This window comes from Anoplolepis gracilipes, chromosome 3 (assembly GCF_047496725.1).
Source record: "Anoplolepis gracilipes chromosome 3, ASM4749672v1, whole genome shotgun sequence".
In the NCBI taxonomy this organism is placed as follows: Eukaryota; Metazoa; Arthropoda; class Insecta; order Hymenoptera; family Formicidae; genus Anoplolepis; species Anoplolepis gracilipes.
Window position 1 is genome coordinate 2,547,525 of NC_132972.1, and position 22,294 is coordinate 2,569,818.

General features: G+C 35.4%; 1 long non-coding RNA gene across 4 annotated transcripts in view; it reads right to left on the reverse strand.

The window, feature by feature from the left end:
* LOC140663345 (uncharacterized) overlaps nucleotides 1-22,294 on the reverse strand; it is a 145,264-nt gene that overhangs the window by 37,349 nt on the left and 85,621 nt on the right. For all 4 annotated transcript variants that reach the window (XR_012046265.1, XR_012046266.1, XR_012046267.1 and 1 more), the window contains exon 3: nucleotides 19,849-19,970. This is a non-coding gene — a long non-coding RNA (uncharacterized lncRNA). The remainder of the gene's footprint in view (nucleotides 1-19,848; nucleotides 19,971-22,294) is intronic.

Sequence of the window (22,294 nt, forward strand, 5' to 3'; positions counted from 1 at the left end):
TAAAATAGAAATGCAAGAGATAAAATAAATAATAATATTACGATCAAACATGAAATTTACGTGCAAATTGCGAAAACAATATCGAAAAAATAAGAAGTCCAAAAAATAGGGCAAAGCTTTTTGGCACTCTTGCGTCGTTTTCTACGTTCCAAATCCACCGCCTATTGTAACAAAAGTCGCTCTACGATTATTAGAACTCTTATTGACCCTCTTCACAAAAATTCTGGCGGGATCTCGCCACGGGATAATTTACTATCGTGACGGGAAAGACGCGGGATTTTTCATTCAGAGTTCGGCTTAACGACCGTAATGCCATGTCGAATGGGAAGATCGTTCTCCCTTGATCCTCTTTCGTCCTACGAAGAAAAGTACTGGAAGAGGGTGGCTTGGCGACGAACTCGGCGAGATTTTGCGTCGTAATCGGCGATGCTTAAAGAGTGTCATGATTAAAACTCAACCCTTCGTGAGCCCTTTTACGCCACTCCTATCTAAAACTTATGCGACTCCCTTCGCTGCAATGGGACTATTTCTCGTCGATTCATATATTTATCGTCACGCGTTACAAACTATGATAAGTATGATAAATACAATTATTTTACCGTTAATATTAATATTTAAAACGACATGCAAAAATGCAAACCGATTCTAAAGTTGTTAAATTTGATGCTATCTGTGCTTAAAAAAATTATAATATATACATATATATAAATTTAGATTCCAAATTTATAATATAAATAAAAAAAACCTAAAAATAAATTTCTAAAACCGACAATTTTCTAGCAAATAACTGCATTTTATAAACTAATATGAACTTAATCTGCTTAATTAATACTTAGTTAGTCCTCAATAGCTTATAATTTATACATTCCTAGTTTATTTATATCGGCTTGTCTCTAAACAATTTTTTTAAATTTGAAAGTTTTTTTTCTTGTAACTTTCCTCAACTACACAATTAAGTAACGATAATAACGTTCTGTTTTAATAACATCATTATAAATTAATACATGTTTATTAATTTCTAAATTTATTTTAATTTTGTTTTTCATTTTTATTATATTATTTATATTATTATTTATACTAGATTTCTATAATTTCTAATGGATTGGTTATTTTTGAGGATCAATTTTTCAAATTTCACTTTTCATGAGCCTTAAAATGAATGATAATACAACTATAATATATAATGAAATATATAATATGTCTAAATATATATGGAACATACGAGAAAGTATATATAACTTTCTTTTAAATGTGAATTTCTTGAAAAATGGATTAGTCATTAAAGAACTATGAGTCAGTCACCAAAATTACAATAACTTCATATATATAAATAAAAATATATAATAATAAATAAAGTATCTTTGTGCATAAATTATGAAATTTTTGAATTTTAGCTATAAGATAGACATTAGATTAAAACAAAATATGATTGATTAGAGCTTAAAACCAAATAATCTATATATATATATGTTAATATACGCTTTTATAAGATTCTGCTTAATTAAAGAATCCATAATATATAAGATATATGATACGCGGAATACTATACGTAAAATTATATTAACTTTTGCAATTGATTACTTTTGAGTCAATAATAAGAACATATTAGTATTGAAGATAATAAATGATAATTTTTCGCCACATATTATTAATAACTCTAAATTATGGAACACTATGCAATATTATAATATAAAGAAAATGCAAGAAAAAAAAATAATAATATCGAGTCTAGAGATATCAAAATGCAAAAAGACCGATATCACAACGCAATAATTTTATATTTTACGAAAAGGGTACGTAACACTTTTTTACGTCTCGTTATAGTCAAGGCAAAAATTACCTCTACGTATACACATGTATCTTTTGTGGCGCACGAGATAGAAGAAGATGAAAACAGAGCGAATGAGGACTTGGAAAGCTCGAGGGTTTGTTGACAGGGGTTGGACTTTCAGTGCTTCGGGGCAATCTGCAGATATCTCGGCTGTGCCTGATTACGTTGCTACCTCTCTAATTACACGGCAACCTGCAACGATACTCGACCCGACTGCCTGAAACGAGAAGGTGGATCTTCGCTTTCGTGGCTGTTGCCGAGGGACGGCGAGGAAAAGGGCGACAGTATAGTGGCAGCAGGAAAACCGCGTCACCGATGCCACAGAGGTGGAATCATATTTCGCTTTACAAATGTCGACACGACACCTCACGTCGGATTTTTCTCGTTATCGAAGATATTCTTACGATATCACAATTGTGCTTGTTTTATGTATGAAATAAACCCTAAAATGAGTGATAATATGTCTATATATAATGATATGAGACGTACGAGGAAAATATGTAATTTCCTTTTAAATGTGAATTTCTTGAAAGCTAGATTAATGATTAAAGAATTGAGCCCCTGAAAGTTGGATTAGTCATTAAAGAACTATGAGTTAATTACCAAAATTACATCTGACACTATATTGGATTTCCTCAGAGGAATTATTTAAAAATATAATTTTTAAGAGCACTTTACTATTCTCGAAAATATGTGTCGGCGAATTATCAATACATGTGCATTATAATAGAACAAAAAATGTCTGTGACTGTTAAAAAGTTTTCGAGAATAAATTCAAAAATATATCGAAATTAAAAAATAATATTTTAAACATTTTCTGTAAAGTAAAAATAAATAAGAATACCTGCATAAATCATAAATCACATTTTTAATTATGCGCAAAATTTTAAAAAAACTATGTGTAACGATAGATTTTTATTAATCTAAATTTAAAATATAATAAATCAGTTAAAAAAGTCATTTAAAGATCATGTTGCTTTTGACATGATTTTGAATTGATATCAATATTCTCTACAATCTTTGTTATAATTAAAAAAGTGAGTAATTTTTAAATCGTAAAAAGATTATGATTACGAGTAATACCAAAATTAGAAGACTGTAATGATAATATATATAATATTATATAACATAGCTCTGTATAAATTAAATAACGTTTATCTCATATATATGTATATATATGTATATATGATGGGATAATATAATGTTTATATTTATAAACGTTATTTTTTTATATATATGTATATACATATAAATGTGTACATATATAATACCTTATACACATGTATATATCATATAAAATAAAATACTAATTTATATATTATACATTTTTTAATAATAAATTAATGTCTTATAATAATATTATTTTTATAAACTTATAAAATTTCCAAAATAATTTATTCTTCCCGAAATTTATAATAATATGACAAAATACTTATTATATTAACATACGTGTAATTTTATTATAAATGCAATATTATTTTCTTTAATTTTACAAAATATTGTATTAAATTATAAAACAGTAATCTTAAAAATTTAGAAAAAAAAATGTTACTAAGTTTGGACACCGAGTAGATTTTGAGGCCGATGTCGCCGGTTTTAATACGGTTATAATCGACGAGGGAGAGGCGTATCTCGGGAGCAAATAGAGCCTCGTTTCCTCTGCAACCCTTTACCCCTCTGCCCTTCTGTCGCCGGCTCGGAAAGGAAGACGGCGACCGCCTCGTGGAGTCAGGAAATTGCGACTACGCGATCTCCCACTCTCACTTCCATCCCGGCCTCACCCCTTTCAACTCGGTTTCGTCCGCCAACTACGGATTTTCGAATCTCCTTGAATCTCGGTATAAAAAATTTTGTGAGATCATTTTAATTCCGATTATGATTACAAATTATTTATTTTGCAATAATAAATAATAATCTACACTAATCTACAACACTTGGCGAGCTAATACCAATTCTTTCAGTCACAATTTTTTATAAAAGTTTTGTAAAATTATTTAATATAAAATTTCAAAAAATTGAAAAATGTTATCTAAAATATATATTCACAAATATTTGCAAATATATTTATGTGGCAGAAAGAATTATAATTCGAAAGAGAGAGAGAGAGAGAGAGAGAGAGAGAGAGAGAGAGAGAGAGAGAGAGAGAGAGAGAGGGAGGGAGGGAGGGAGGGAGGGAGGGAGGGAGGGAGAGAGAGAGAGAGAGAGAGAGAGAGAGAGAGAGAGAGAGAGAGAGAGAGAGAGAGAGAGAGAGAGAGAGAGAGATTAACGATACTTATTTTAATTTTAAACTCTCATAAATGACGTGCGTCATAAATTATCGTGAGTTCTCAAGCAGTTATAACTTAATCTAATCTGATTTTTAGTATAATTAAGCCGAAAAACGTGTGATTAATATCGAGGCCGCATTAATTAACAAACGTGATCAGAATGGAAAAGAGAGCGAAGGCAGGAGAAGCGCGGCGCGACAATGCGCGTTTTCGCACAGCACGCAATGGAATTTACATAATAAACATAATAATAATAACGACGATAATGGGTTAATACGCGGGGAAACGCGCGGCCCGGTTATCCCCCGCACATAATTAACTTCATCGGTCGCCGTATTCTAATTACCACACCTCGAATAATATTTGTTGATAATGAACATTATTATTGCGTATCGTCGATCAGGTCTCCGACGTGGCTTATATTCGTTGTAATTGTCGCGTAAATTTAACTTCCATTTTTTTTTTTTACCAACGAGAAAATTGCAAACTGTTTATCTCGTGCAATAAATATTTTATGATTTGAAGATATATTAATATTTTTCAAAAATTAACTTTTTCATTATGTAATTAAAAAATAAAAAAACATTCTTTTAATTAAAGCCTTAAAAATAAGATGGTACTTTATTTTATTTTTTAATAAATGACCGATAGACTTTTTTAAAAGAATTTTGCTCCTGTATATTCGAATTTATTAAATAATAGTATATTTTGAACCGTGACTGAAACGCGATCGTCGGTGTGATGGGAATCAAGCTTCACTTACGTCTCGAATTTCGCCTGAGGGTTCGCTAAAGTGACAGACATTGATTTCGGTTTCTACAACTCGAGGGTGATTTTCATCCTCTGCAGATAAGAATTTTTGAAATCGACAACATCTCTCATATTGTTATATAATTTTTCAGAATTACTTTGTATTTTCATAATAAATTTATAATGCTTTATATGTATTAAGATAACATATACGAATTCACAAGCCATTTTTTTTACAAATATATATATATATATATATATATATGTGTGTGTGTGTGTGTGTGTGTTAAAAGTTGCAAATGAGAAAAACTTTATAACAATTTTCTGAAAAATTGCGATTTGGAAAAATTGCAAATATATCATTAGATCTAACGGACTATATTAATTATTGTCCGTTTATTTCTATGGGAAGTAATCGCGCGCCTTCTTCCTTTTTCTCTTTCTTGCTTCCATCTTCACCTATCTGATATAATTCCCTGACGTCTGCATCTCCAGACGAATACGGAATGAAATCGCTTTACGGTCTTTCGACGCTGCGGAATATTAATAAATGCTTCGTATCGCCGCCAGCTGACATTTCTAGATCGTATAAGATACCATCATAAAATAAATTTATCTATGCGTACTGTTACATTCTGTATAATATGTGCAATAAGCATAAATTATAAATAAAAATTGTAAGCAGTAACCTCAATTAGTGTTTAATCAATTGGTAAAAAATATTAATTTTTGATAAAGTGATTTTCATAATTCTCACTACACATGTAATAACATTAATAACGAATTTTTATCAAAACAATTATAAAAATTATTTAACCTTGATTTAATTAATATATAAATTAATTTAATAAATTTATTATTATAAAATTTATTAATATGATATACGTAAAATCATGATTATGGATATTGTTCAATCGTTATTTCACATATTATCAAATAACTTTTCAATAAGCGCGGTTCATCAGTCATGACGAAAATTCTGAAGAATTTAACGAGAGTAGAGAAGTTTTCACTTATGGATCTACTATTTAACTATTTCTAAGCGCATAGGGTAGGGCGAATAAAACGATCGATAAACGAAATTGCAGTATTGCTGTCCTTTTTCTTCTTTATCATCCACGCCCTTTTCGTCCCCCCCCTCCTCTCTCTCTCTCTCTCTCTCTCTCTCTCTCTCTCTCTCTCTCTCTCCTTGTACTATCCTCTTTCTTTCTCCGCGTTCACTGCTAATATTCAGATGCCAAGTCAAAAGTGGTGATACTCAGGGGCGGAATTGGAGCAGTTCGAGTCCAGCGGGTCTGTATGTTTATCTCTCCTTTTCCTTCTTCCCTTCCTCCTTCCTCCCCAATCACGGTCGTCCTTTCATCCCATCCATTTCGTTCGCCCACTGATCATTGCGGCATTTTGTCGCTTTCCCGCTCTCCTTCGTTTTTGTCGAAGTAAAACTCGGAAGTTTGATCGGGGACGAACCACGTGATCGGGACGAATACATTATACGAATGACGATTGGAAGAGAAATACTTTTTTTTCCATGAAAAATTTCCCCTTCCGTTCTATCGTAAACGAGGGAGGGAGGGGGAGGGGGGAGAGAAAGAGAGAGAGAGAGAGAGAGAGAAAGAAGAAAAAGAAGGACAGGAATCGATGGTTACGTGAGACTCGACGGTTACATCTCGACATGATTGCAAGTCGTCTGATTTTACGATTCGGCAGAGGTGCAATCGTTTGGCTGCTCGATTTTGCAAATCGTATCGATTCTGTAAATCGAAGACGTTTCGAAATAGATGCGACTACAGATTTCGAAAAAGATAATCTTCTCGTGATTTGTTTTTCCACTGTATTGCAAATAAAATTTTGTATCTTTTAGAATATTGTATTTAGTTTTTTTCACTTTATCATATTTATCGATAAAATAAAAATATTTTTTGTTATACTTTCATAGTGTTAGAACTTCCTTTTGAAACCTTTAGAAATCTTTTTGTCCAAATTATGTGGTCTTTGCTTCTTTTCGTTATAAAACAGCATATTAATGCTGTCTTTAGCAACGCTAAATATGAAATTTAAGAAGAAGAATTTATTATATATATGCACACACATAATAATACGTTCTTGACTATGATTTAATCAAAAGCAATACATTATTTTAGTGTTAAGATAGATTAACAAAGAATTGAAGATTAACAAGAACCGATATAGGTTTTTTTAAAAAGCGTGGATTGAATAATGAAACTTTCGGTTGGAAAATATTCACTAGACATATTCGCTTCTATCCGCTTACCAAGTACCTGATCAGACTGACCACTGTTTCTTAATATTACGATCGATCCCCTCTAGTCGTTACGAATTGCCAATCTCAAAGAGATATGCGTCGTTCTATGTTGTTGAGAAGATTGCGTCGCTGATGAAGAAAAGTCGATAAAGCGGTGAAAGAAATATATTTTTTACAGCTCTGGAGGTGGGTATAAACGTTCGTTATTTGACCCTAAGGTGTAATATTTTTTTTTTATGTCTCTTTATTAAAATTTTAGTCTCTTTGTTATTAATTTCCACTTGAAAATTAAGTATTAAGCGATTGTGGGTATTCTTCGACTGCATAAAATAGAGCACACTTTATGTATTTTTGTAATTTTGTAATATTTTTGTAATCGCAATGGAATAATTAATTTAAATTATAAAACTTATATACACACGCGATATTCAACAAATATAAGATTTTTTAAAAATTGTAAACTAAATAAAAAAACTTAAAATTATTTAAAAAATAATTTTATAAATATAAGTTCTCCCTCTTTCTTTTCCGCTATCCATGATTTTTGAAAAAAAAACAAAAAAAAACAAAAAAAAAACTTTTATGCCATAATAATGGCGACTCTTCGATTTTGTTTCTTCACCCTTAAGCGTATGTCCTCTTTAAAGCGCATCGCGTGAGCCACGTGCCTATAACGGGTGGTCGCGGAAAAAAGCATTATTAATGTCATAAATTTTATGAAAGAATCAAGCTAGAAATTAGTTACAACTTTTTCTAAATATATCGGTTAACATTATCAACTATTTTGTGTTTCTTTTTTTTTTTTTAAATGTCAAATGTGTGCTTTTTTATGCAAGAAGAAAAAAACGAAAACAATAAATCGATTAATAAGCTATAGTATGTCATCAAAAGAAAAATAAGATTAAACACTTTCATCAAACCTCACCATTTGATTAGTTTTATATACCTAAGTTATTTTTAGAAAATATTGAAAAATAATATAAATTTTGATTCAAGCAAGAGTCAGTATAATTTAGCACATTATATTAAAATATTACATATTAGTAAAAATAAAGCTATAAATATTCAATTATAAAATAAAAATTTCTCTACATAAAAAACAAAATTTTTCTTTCTCTTTGTAGAAATACGCAAAAGTAATAGAATCTGTTGAATTTTTGATAATATAATTTTGTAATTTTTTTTCTCCGAGATTGAAAGATCACGTATAGATGTTACTGATTAATTGATATATTATTTATATTAATTACATCCATATATAATAAAGATTCTTATGACGTTTGCGTGATCTCTCATTGCGTATCTACTGTTTCAGCATATCTTCGTTCCTTTCCATCATTTCTCTTCCATACCCATGATTCATCATCTTTCTAACAACTTCCGCCTTCTGTTATCTCGATCTATCGAATCTTTCACTTCGCGTCCTTGAATCTCTCAGAATCGGAAACGAATCTACCGCAGAAAAAAAAGACGGAGAAAGTCGTCCTACGACGGAAACCGACATTCAGGACGTCGGCGGAAGCTGATCGAATTACACACGTCCCTTACGTCGTCTGTCCTCCGATACGGTGAAAGGGATTTGGAATTGCAAATATCCAACTTGCTCGGTGAATCCCTTCCGCAAGATCTTTCTCGTCGACGGTGGGGACTGTCGGCTTCGAAAGGAATTTTCCTATATATTTGGCACGTGCGAACGACACTACGCGCGCACACGTGTGTATGTGTTTGTGTGTGATACGTAGCAGGAAAATCAGAACAATCTGCAATAAATTCGGTATTTCTCTTGCACTTTCAAAATTCATTACTTTACACATTATTTTTTTTATTTGTTATAAAAATAATAAATTATTTTAAATACATATATATATATGCATATTATTGCATTTAATAATTATATATTAATACATAAAGTATTTCTATTTTTTATAATACAATTTTTTATATTAAATACGTAAAATATATATAAATTATTTTAATATACCTATCTTCTCTCTTATTTTAATAAAAATAAAAAATAAAATATATGTGTATATTTTAACTTTTGTTAAACAAATTAAACTATACAAGAATCGTTCTCATGAGTTAGATATTCCTTCCTTCATAACAATTCTGTACATATATATTAATGAGAATAGAAATTTATTCCGACCGGCTTCTCTTTGTGTTGCCTCCATCATTCAAGGCGTCTCGATTCTGTCCCAACGACCGGAAAATAGGTCGGCGAGAACGATAATCCGTAACGACTAGGCGGAAGATAAAAGGAGGAAAAGAGGGTCATTAGGAAGATAGATATAGCATGATGACGGATGCAGGCGGATTATGAAGGTGCACAGAAGGCGAAGCGGTTACAAGAACCGGAGTATTATCTGGTCGAGTCTTTCGAATGTCCGTCAGCTTTCATAAGAATCATCGGATTCTAAAATCAGACCGATCACTGTCTCGCTACGAATCGACATTTTTGAGTATTATTTTTTGAATGCCGATTCTACCAATGAGCCATAATTTAACTTTTTCTCTCTTTCTTTCCGCATTATATTAATTAATATAAATAATAATATATTTCTGAATCAGCAACAATCGATGATAATGCTAAATAAACTCGCTATGTTGTTTCTTAAATTTTCAACTTTTCTATTTTGTGATTTTGCACTTTTTATATAATTCTTTTTTTTATTTTTAAACAGATCAAATTATATAATTTCAATATTATCAAAAACATATATATTTTACTTTTCTGAATGATTACTTACTCCGTTGCCCCCGACGCGATACTTTGACAAATATTTGTGTCAACGGAAATATACATGTGACCATGTATATAGCTAACCCGATACGTTCGATAGCATCGATATACCGAGAGCGAGAGAGCGGACGAACGATCGCTTATCCGTCGTCACAAACGTTTTTTTTTGTCGTTCCCTTCCCCGAGGATTTATATTTTACCTCGCGCGTCGCGACGAGGTTGACCGGGGTTAAAAAAAAAAATCTGCGGGAAAGCGACCGGAACGAGTACGATCTCATCGGTGGTGACTCCTGTAAATTCTTCGGGATATGTATCGATATCGCGCGCGCATGCATACACACCGCGAGCTTTTACTTTGCCACGAACGAATAAAAAAAATACCTCTACGAGAGAGAAAGAGAGAGAGAAAGAGTTGTATTTTTATGGAAAAAAAAATGTTGCGAGGTGCACGCGCTATATTCCAGGTACATATATATCGCATATTATTTTTGCATCGCGCGAAACGCGCATCGCCAATATAGCGACGAAATTGTGCGAACGATTGGCGACAAGTAACTACTATAGCATCCACAACAATTGAAATAAGAAATAAAAAATAAAGCCATTAGCGACAAGTAGGTTGGCGAAGCCTAAAAACATTTTTCGAGTTTGCAACTCGTTCCTCGAAATTTTGTCAATTATCATTGAGTGATAAGAATTTCAAAAGAAAAAACGTCAATACATATGCATAGTCATAAATATTAATATCATTACATGTATGTAAAATATATATAGTCAATAATAAGTGAATATATTTTCTCTTATATAATCTTTGTCTTTATATACAAAAAATATAATAAGAAGCTATTAATAAAAAGAGTAATTAAAAAATAATTATAAGAATCATTTTTTCGCATTGCTTTTTTTCGAAAAAATGAAGTTTTAAAGAAATCTAAAAAAAATTCTCATTTATAACTATATATAGTAAATAAGTGGGCAATTTTTTCAAATTACTTCAAATTTTATTTTTTCTAAAAAATTGTGAAAATTATTCTTTTTATTTTTCTTGTATACGTATACTGACAGAAATTAAATACAAGAGAAAAAAATATATGTAGATATATTTTATATATAAGTATATGTGTATATATTTATGTTTGATTATATATAAAATATTTTTTCGAGTAGAATGGGAAAAATGCTCAATAATATTGTTTATAAATTAATGATAAATACATTGTGTTAGATAGGCTCCTTCTTGTCGGAAAAGATGATCGGAGACGAACGAAAGATCGGACAAGCGCGAAATTAGAACGCACGTGAAACACGCAAATTTCGCTCGATACGGCATAAATATTCGCGGCTGGGTCGGGAACGTGCGACGCCAAAATTAGATGATGTAAATTGCATTACACTAGATGTCTCGGAACTGTCATCTCTTCTCCCGAACTGAAGATAACGCCCTCAGATGATATAACAGCATCGATGTCAAAAAGAACGATGACCGCTTCGATCTATCCATCGTCAATTATTCGTAAACTAAAAAATAGCCAACAGCAGTTTAACCATCGCAACCGCGGTGGTTATATTTTGCACATGCGATTATATTATATATGTTACGTGTGTGTATATGCGTGTGCGCGCGCGTCAATCCGGAATTTAACGTAGCGCCGAATTTCCGACATCCAGCTTTCGTGATATTTTCGTTTTTCGTCTTTTACATGTCATTCCGAGTGTTATATACAATGGATCAGCACAAGTTACAACGTGATAGCGTTTTGTCCTACTACATTGTTATGTTTTTTACCTCGTTTAAGATACCCAGCTCCCAAACTACACTGCGTACGTTTTTTTGTAAATATTTTTGCGTTAAAATTGTATATCGATTTCGATTTGATAAAAAGTATAAATGGAACCACACGTATGTATATTAAAATTATGCATCATTATTGTTATTATTAAACGAAACAAAAGTAGTAAATCGTTACCGCGTCTATCACATCTGCAGTCATTGTTCGTTGCATCGGTGAGCGATAATTACGCGGGCAGGTATCGATCCAGTTTTTAGGAAACGGTAATGCGCCGAAATTAGTCGGAAGTACGATATTCGAATTACAACGTTCATTTTGTAAAATACATGATTACGCGATGTTTGATTCGGCTGACCAGCCAGTGAAATAATATGGCCTCGATCCCAGGCTGCGGCTCGAGTTTTGTAAACTAAAAACCGATTTGATATTAATCCAGGTGACATTCGAACTTTGTGGACAATCGAAAATGCCGAACGTTGATAACGGCCGCAAAACAAAACCTTGTTATATACAATTATATACATTCTTTTTCCCTTTCTCTCTTTCTATTTATTTATTTGCGATGAAGACGATGCCACACTAATAATATGATAGGGTTCTATCATGGGATATGTACTAATAAAAATTAAAATAAGAAGGAATAATTGATTCAGATTAAGTTTTAATGTGTCGTGATTATTCTGTTCTTTCAAAGGATCTTTAAAAAAATCTCGCATATCTTACGCGAGAAGTTTATGACAGCGAAAACTCATTATACCGTTACGGAATGATTCTTAATTAGCAAATTTAAGAGCGATAAATCCTCTATTATTATTGATTTATATAATTGAGATAAAGCGCTAAAAATATGAAGTTTTCGCGCAAGTAAAAAACGGGCGACTTAGACCCGAAAGAGTCAGGTTTTAAGCGAAAATTCGTTCTGTCCGCTGATACTTCTCCGCTGGAAGGGAACACTGTGGCTGAGGAATTAATCATTGAGCACGGGTACTTCTGGGTCCGCATGCAAAATGGCTGCGATCGATCCATCGCACCGCCGACGAAATGATTTCGTAACGAGGCTCTCTCTCCTCTCTCTCTCTCTCTCTTTCCACCCTTCTCTCTTTCTCTCTCTTCCTCTTCTCTCTCTCTCTCTCTCTCTCTCTCTCTCTCTCTCTCTCTCTCTCTTAGTTTTCTGCGTTCGCTTGATCTCTCTGTCTCTCTTTTACCCTCCGTCAATCTCGCATGCTCGCCCGCTCTTTCGACCGTCCGACGTCTGGTTCACGACCTCGTTCTATTCTCGCTGAAATTACGAGCTCCGTCGGTTCCTCCGAAAGAGCGACTACGCGCGCAACCGCACGCCGCGACGGCGGCGGAAACTCTGTCGCGACGCACGACCTCGCCCGCGAAGAAAAGCGCGCCGAAGTAAACGAGGATCGACACGTTATTTTTACTGATCAAAAAGGTTTCCTTACAGTCATTGTACACTCAAAAAAATATTTTGCTACACGAAGAAAATTTTATATTAAAAATTACTACGCTCAAAACAATGATCTTGCAACTTCAACAAAAATTTTCTAGGTGTTAAAAAAATTAACTGAAACAGATAAATTATTAGCAAATACAGTGATATATATTTTGCACTTGATCAATTTAAATGACAGAGACAGAATTTATATCTGTACTATTAGTGTAATTTAGACGGAAAATTTTTCTGTCATGCCTTATCTTTAAGGGCTATTGTCAAGGACAATTATATTTGTGATTAATATTTGGCAATGGGATCTAAATTTTCTAGAGATATTGCTAGAATATTACTGTTAGAAATTCTATACGTGACAAACAATATTCTAACAGATACAAAAAGTAGCGATAAATTTTAAATTGAGACATCTAGAAATCTATTTACATTAGCAAAATATTTTTTTGAGTGTGTGGTATGTAGAAACTGTGGACCATTAGGAATCATTTTAAAGTAAAGTGCTATGTAAAATTATAAAAATTACATCAATCTACGCAATTTGTACAGATTTACATGGCACTTTAACTTAGAGTGATCCCTAATGGTCCATAGTTACTACATATCATAGTAATTTTTAATATAAAATTTTCTCTGTGTAACGTAGATAGATTTCTAGATGTGTCAATTAAAATATATCGCTACTTTTTGTATCTGTTAGAATATTGTTTGTCACGTATAGAATTTATAGCAACAATATTCTAGCAATACCTCTAGAAAATTTAGATCCCATTGCCAAATATTAATCACAAATATAATTGTCCTTGACAATAGGCATCACATAAAAATTTTTTGTCTAAATTACACTAATAGTACAAATATAAATTCTATCTCTGTCATTTAAATTGATTAAGTGCAGAATATATGCAGTATCACAGTATTTGTACAGTAATAACTTATCTGTTTCAATTAATTTTTTACACCTTGAAAATTTTTGTTGAAGTTGCAAGATCATTTTTTTAAGTGTAATTTAAAGAACAATCAGCCAAATAAAAAGCTAAATTTTTCCCATAACTGTTATCGTCTCCGAAGGAATTATCTTAAGTAACATTACATATATGTATTATAGTATTATTATATAACGCGTAATAAATTATAATCTACCTCTCAAAAAAAAGAAGGCAATAAAATTTCATTTACGCTCTTCAGTTAATCTCTTTTAATCTTTGCTCATTAAAATAACACGACGATCGGTGTAAGATATATTTTGTCACGACCGTGTGGGAAATTATATGGATTTCGATCCCTAATTATTTTAGTGTCATATCGATCGAACCCGAGCCGGAATGACGGACAAATTCGATTACATCCCTTTTTTTTTTTTTTTTAAGTGCTGTTCATCCTCACTCGCGGTCTGCCGATTACGCGGGGCGAGAGCATGATGTCAATTATTCACGTGTAACGAAATTGATTAGCCCAGGACCGGTACGCGAGTGCGTAAAGGCTGCGGTCGTAAAATGGTCTTAATGGTCTTACCTCGTCCGGTCGGAATTAATTTACTGCCGCTTTGTCGCGCTATTACGAGGTGCGCAAGAACCTTTTTTTTCATAGCAGTTGAAGTGTTTGCTATTACATATAAATGTAATGTTTTATCTGCAATAACTTTACAGCAGAAATTTTATCCTTCCTTATCCGGTTGAAATTTACTTTTGACTATTCAAATTAATATTGCAAAAATTGGTAAAAAAATTTAAACAAATTTAAATTATCAATGACAATTGAATAAATTTTTTAAAAATGAATTTCTAAGGAAATGGATTACGCGAAGCACGTGATTCTCGTTGTCCGATATCGCGCACGACGATCAACGCAAATGATGTAAAAACGAGTGACGCGCAAACGTTTTATTTCTGCTTTATCGCGCGGAGGCGCGGGTTACGCGAGGCAGATCGCAGATGGGTCGAAGCATTGTTTTTCATTTGAACATTGACGTAAATGTTGCCCACGCGAAACCTTCTTGCGGTCGCTGCTCGCTATCGGTCAACGGTGGTGCGCACATATGTCACATAATTACACGCGATAAGAAATGCGGAAAAAAAAAGAGTCGCGCAGACTCGGCTCGCCCACGCGATCGCAGCGACATTTTTCTCGCCCCCGTTTCATCATCCGTGCGAGGACTATAGTCCACAAGGGTGCTCGTGCGAGCCAGCTATGGTCGACAGTGATGGCGACTCTGAGCCCGAGGGGATTTTATGACAAACAAGCCGGCAAGTGCCATCTGCGGCTGTCAGAGCCATCATGCCACGCCTGATGCCACCCCCTGCGCGTCACCTCTCCCCCCCCCCCTCTCCCCGATGATATTAACAACGTCAAGGGTGGCCTGCTAGCTTTGCCAGCGAAGTGTTTGTCGTAGGGATTAGGCTGCTCGATGTCCGGCCTACTGCTGCATCCCGATCTGTAGAACCTTTCGGTATGAAAAGTACCCTCGGACCAGCCCCTATAAGTTGCAGCCCTTCCGAGCGAGAGATGATCTTGCAAGTGCACGTGCGACGATGTATTTGGGGCAGCGTTGAGAGTTCTAATTGTAAGAGTAGAAGTCCTCATTAGGGGTGCGAGTGTATGTCGACAAGTTTTATAGAGAAGTAAATAGCCAAATATAATAACTAGCTTGTTTGAAAAATGGCATTGTCTTAAAAATCTTCGATTAAATATATATATATATATCGTTATCATTTTTTATACATTTTCATTCCATTCGTCCCCAATTATTTTTCACATTATTTTAATGTATGATTGTAGTAACTTTTCATCAACTATTTCATTTGCGATTGCAATTGATATTTTTTTAAGCACGGAATTACGTTGCACAGTCTCATATAGATTGTCATAAAAGCTCTAAATTCCTTTGCATAAAAATCTTTTATAATATGTTATTTTTTTATATAAAATCATAGGAGAGATATAATAAAATACTTGCACTTAACTACAGTTATATATAACTATCTTGCAAATATTGCGATAAAAATCGTTGCCAATTACATGATGTCATTGACTCTCAATAATTTCTTCCTAAAGCGAGTTGACGGGTGGCGATGATAATAATTCTAGATAAAAAAAGATTTTAAAAAATTGATCATATTTCAATTCAATTTTTTTAAAGAGAGATTCCTCATTATCGAGATTATCAATCGAGAAGTAACATATATTTCATCCTTCAGGCTCGTGCGCTCTGTTGGGCGAACTGATAATTCAAGAAGCGGAGGTGCATTTTTTTCTCTCTCTTCTCCGATCCCTAAATTTCCCAGTGCCCGAAAGTGCACTCGTTGCACGTGAAAAAAAAAGGCAGACCGAAAAGAACAAGAGACAAAGAGAACGCGAGAGCTCTGAAACGAGCTCGTGAAAAGGATAGACGAGGGGAGTGGAGGAAAGACAAAAAAAAAAAAAAAGTACGAAGAGAGAGCGTAAAAGAGAGGAGGAAAAAAAGCAAAAGAAAAAGAAACGAGGCGCTTCCAGAATCTTGTGCCACCTACAGTGCGGCGGCTCGCTTGCTTATTACGCGACCGAGTCGGTCCTTTTCTTTCTCTCTTTTTATCTTTCTCTCTTCTCCCTTCAATTCCCTCACGTTCTCGCCCGATGGCGAAAGTTTCGTCCCTGACGCGGAGTCGTCCGAATTCTCTTGGATTCTGTCTTGTCTCGGCCACGGAGAAAGTGTAGCGATGCCTTCAAGGATAAAAAAAAAAAAAAAGAGAAAGATGAAAGTTGAAATAAAAAGAGAAAGAAGGAATAGACACATACCTACGAACAAGAGCGAAGTAGCCCACCAATCGACAAAAGAGCGATGGGCAAGAAAGAGAGAGAACTCTGAGAGATTCGACGGGGATGAGGAGATCGAAGAGTTTCGACAGAGCGACAGAAACGAGGAGTGCGATGGCAGGAGGGTAGCGAGAAGCAGGACCCGGGTCAGTAGTTGCCCGTTCACTGGCGGGAAATATCGGCGAAACCGTGGGCGGGGGAGGGGTGGGCGAAACGGTCGGTCGCTCGGGATGGGACGCGTTGGGTTGGGATGGAATGGGACGAGTTGGGTTGGGATGGGACGCGCAGGGGATGGAGGATACTTAAGCGCGGCCGTGCGCGCAGAGTGGCGGCTCGTGGCGGCAGACGAGGGGACGGAAAACGGTTGCGACTGGTGGGATGGGGCGAGATGTAGCGCGACTCGACTCGACTCGGGGTGGCGGACGCGCGCTTGCGGAGGCGCGTGGGATGGGGCGCGCGATGGCGCACTCGGTGAGACTAACCGGGGGAGCGGAAAGGTGGCCGGGGGCGGTGAGGCGCGAGCGAACGAACGAACGGATGACGGGACGAGGTCGGGGGGCGGCAGAACGGAAGCCAGCAGCCTCCGCTCGCGAGCAGCGACGCTTCCGACCGTTTCACGCTACGGGTGGCCGCGAAGTGACGAGTATCGCGCATTTCTTGCTTTCCCTTCGCAAGTCAAAATGCCCATTAATAATTCCATTTTTTTTAGATTCTGAATTATTTCTTTCTATCGTAGAGAGAGAACTTTAGGCATAAAAGATTTAGTAGCCAAATTCTCTAAAAAAAAGAAATTTTTTTATATTTCGTTCGTTAACAATAAATCTGAAAATTAAGATCAATTTTTCTTGATCTCATTTTTTCCAATAAATAACAGTGAGTTTTCATAAAAAGATACTTTTAATATTGTCCAAATATTAAGTTCAGATATGTTATAAAATGTCTTTTTAGCTGTTTTTTTTTAATATTAATGAAAAAACAATTTTTTTTCAAATCGCACATGTATTGATGCGTGCATGATTTTAAAAATAAAATTGAATGTTAATTAATGTAATTAGTATGTTTCCATGATACGACAAATACTTTCCGTACATTAGAAGGAGAAATCATGCTAAATAAGATACGAAATGTATCGGGTATATCATTAAACTTTTTTTATATTTTTCAATTCTTTAAAAACTACACAAAAATGTCATTGCATGCCATGACAAATTAATTGATAAAGGAATGAAAACTTTGAAAAATGCAGTATATATCAGTCAAACTATATTCCGTATCAGATAATCATACTTATAAAGCTAAAATAAAAAATAGCAGAGCGAATAAATCGATCAAAGTATAATATAAAAAAAGCACTAAAAAAAATATAAGAAACTTATAAGCTCTATGACAGAGAAATCTCAATGACGATGTCATAATTTCCAAAAACTCGATAACAATTACCAAAGAAAACCTACCGTCTCGAGCAACACACAATTTATCCTGCATTATTTTGTGTTAATTATTAATCTAAAAATGTGTGTATGTGTGAGCGCGCTCTTTCGATAGAGCGGCGCATCATGCTGCGAATATAACGCTTATCGATTTTCACGACGCAACTCTTTAATCTTGGTAATCGAGCGAACGCCCCCGCGACCGCCGCTCCCGCTACGCCGCCTATTCATTAACGGCGTAAACGGCGAGTGACAGCTGGCGCGTTGTCAAGTACCGGCGCGTGTACACACATACGCGCGTGTACGCGCGGCCACGCGTCGCGTGAGCGTGCACAAAGTCGTAACTAGACCATAAGTCACAAAGATGGCACGCGATATAAAAATAAAAAAAAAAATTACGATTGCATCTAATTACTAATCTTGACGTTTATTGAGAGCTATTGAGCATCGCTTGTCTAAAAAAAGAGTTAACTCAAATGTCAATTATCTTCCGCGCAAATATGATTTTGCAATAAATTCCGTCTTTTCTTCTCTTCAAATTGTAAATTAAAAGATAAATTAATTTTTACTTGTCTGTTATACATATAAATAAAAAAACCAGATTTAATTTAAAATAAGCACGCGCGATTATCCTTTAAAAAACAAATTTCTTTTATATTAAAACCTTACAATTATAATTTTATTATCATTACGCGTACGTGTTATATTAATTTTATTTCTACATATGCCATTTCGCGGCAAAATGGAGATGTTAGATACTCGCCACGGGCGCATACAACTCTAATTACATCAGTGCGCATATATATATATATATATATATACACGGACTCACGCACATCTCGAACACGTGGAGCCGGGGACGCCGCACATAGTATATGAGGAACCCCCTAGAGGCGCTTTGCACCCTCCTGTCAGGAAAATACGACATTGGCGTATCTCTTTAACGCCTCTAATATCTTTAATGTTCCCCCTCTCATGGGGTCGAACGAGAGGCTCGATCCGAGAGAGATTCTCTTTAACGCATTTTCAATATCAGTAATGTCCTGCAATATTAATTCCACGTTAATCAATTTTACTTTATCGTTTTCAGAAAATATCTGAAAATGTTATTTTAGAAGAAAATAATTTTTTTAAAAGAATATTTTTTTTCAGGAAGAGTATATTTAATAGCTTAGTAATAATAATAGCGAGATCGTTTGTTCATCGTAGATGAAATGTCGGGAAGAGAAAGAGAAAGACTCGAAGAATCTTTACGCGCGCGTGAGTCCCTTTAATTCTTCTAATATCTCGCAATATTTCTCAAATTGGCACAAGCCCGACAAACGGAGATAACGCCGCGAGGTGGAACTCCAACACCTCGAATGTCGAATGGCCGTCACAGCGACGTGGCGGTGAAATATTCAGGTCAGCGACGAGAACGTCGACGATCTTGGCGCACGTCGCCCCGTCAATCGATCTGTCGACTCGCGATGCGAGTACGTGACAAATAATACGAACTAGGTAAAGTAAAAAAATTTCGAATTTACCTCTGACATGTACGTTTCGTCCAATTAAATCCACAACTACATTATCAATAATAGAAGCGCAGTCTCTGGTATCTCTGTTCTTTCAATTGTATGAATGATAGAGTATGTGCTACATTTCGTTCCTGAAACAGAATAATTATTTATGAAAGCACTTACAATCAATAGAAAGCAGATTTATACAAATAGAGTGTGTAAAAGTTTTAAAAATGTCTTATAAGTTAAATACATAAGGTGTTCCACATTACAATTTTCTTCGAAACTTGAGACTTGACGTCGTATAAAAAATGTTTAAGGTTTTGAGAGAAAAAAAATTGATCTTGAATTTCATCACGAAAAGATCCAATTTTCTTAAATGTAAGATTTAATTTTTTTTAATGTAATTATTCTAATTTTTTCGTACCAAATCGATTTCTCACAATTTTGGTCACACATATATGTATGGATATATATATATATATATAAACATGCATATGTATCATATACATATATGAGAGAAATCACATTGGTATAAAAAAACACAATTATTGTTAAGAAAAAAATATGTAACTCGTTGCAAATGAAATATACTAATTATATATGTATATATGTAAAATTAAATATACAAATTATATATATGTATATATGTAAAATTATATTCTTGCAAAAAAAATAATACGGTGACGTTTCGGACCAAGTAGTCAGTATTTATCTTAGTCAGACACCTGATACGAAGAGGAGCGATTAATGCTAGACGGGCAACATTTCAAAGTTCAACGTTCACACGTGTCTAAGATTCTATTTCAGGAAAGAGATGCGATGCGGTTGGTGACAGACGGCTGCTCGTGTACAGACAGCGATAAGCTTAATGACGCGGTCTGTCGGCGCGATCGCCGACGTCACTCCGATATTTAGCCCGTCGGGAATTAAACGCGGCCGGACGATGATAACGATGGCGACGGCGCGAACGCCGGGACTCTAATATCTCTAATGTCAATTCCCTGTCCCCGGGCCGTAATATCGGCCTCGTAATCGGGGACGAACGACGATCTTAATAAACTTACGAGAGCCCAGGTTATTGCAATTTCATATTTTATTATCGTTAGCCGCCTCAAGTTCTTGCAGCGATTTCGCAATCATTCTTGCAATATCGTTTCGGGGTTACTCCGATTAAGAAGAAAGATCAGAAACTAGCTCGGAATTTTATCGTCATCGCGTTCAATCGCGACGTTACATTTTATTTCTCAATAAATTTAGATCAAAATGTAGAAATTTTATTTTTCATCATTTTAGTTGAGAATAAAAAAAAAAAAAAAAAAAAAGTTGCGTTTCTTTTTCTCGCAGAGCCATTTTGAAAACGGTATATTTCATCGAAAAAAAATCTGTCGCCAACCGCATAAATAACACGAAGCAGCAAAGGGAGGTGGCCAAAGGGTGAATAGGCGATCTCGCGAAGTAGGCTTTATATTTATCGCGGCAATAAGGCGAAACTCGACGCCGGGCATCGTCGGATGGAGGGATGAAAGAGGGAGAGAGGAGGAGACGAGAACCGACGTCGTTGGGACAATCGGTGGCCGTCGTTACCGTTAACGACGCGACGTCCAATGCCGTCGGTATTTTCTCCGCCTCTATTTCTCTCTCTTTCTCTCTCCCTCTCTCTCTCTCTCTCTCTCTCTCTCTCTTTCATCGTTCCCTCTTACCGCCGACTCGTCATTGCCGCCTCGTTTCGCTCTTCGTCGTTTCACGTCCCCGCACTCGTTCCGAGATCCACGATCGTCTGGAGACTCTACCGGGTGATCAAAAAATTGAGAATAAAAATCTTCGATTAAAATAAAATGCAATCAGAGATGTATAGAAATATTGATAAAAATCTATCGTAAAGGAAGATTTTTTTTTTCTTTCAGATAATCTTCTCATGCTGAGACAAATCAACATTCGCAAAAAACCTTTACATACTTATATGTGATTGAATTTTATCGAAACGCGAATATACCTACTCCTCATTCCTGCATTTTCGACGAAATTTCACGAGGAGGATTAGACCGTCTCGTGACTCGTGACGTGACTGTGGCGTCACGGTGCCACGCGTCACCGAAAGAGATGAATCATCGAAAGTTTCGCTGTTGTCACCCCCCTCCCTTCCCGCGCCCCCCTCTCCTCCACCATCATGGTACTCGATTAAAGGCATTAGGGTCGTCCTTCGTGGCGGCGAGGGTGCGCCATCGGGAATCTCGCGAAGCGGAAGAGGAGCCGAGGGGGCGCTTGTTTGTACGGGCACCTGCCGCTTATACGCGGACGCGTATACGAGGTCGCTGGTCCCCTAATCCGATCGTGACGCACGTGCGTGCGTGTACGGACCCCATTCGGAGAGTTTACACAATGCTCTTCTTTCCTCCCCCCCTCCCCCCTCCCCCTCTCCCCTTCCTCCTACCTCGAGTTTCTTCCCGATCGGACGAAGGAGGCTTTGCTC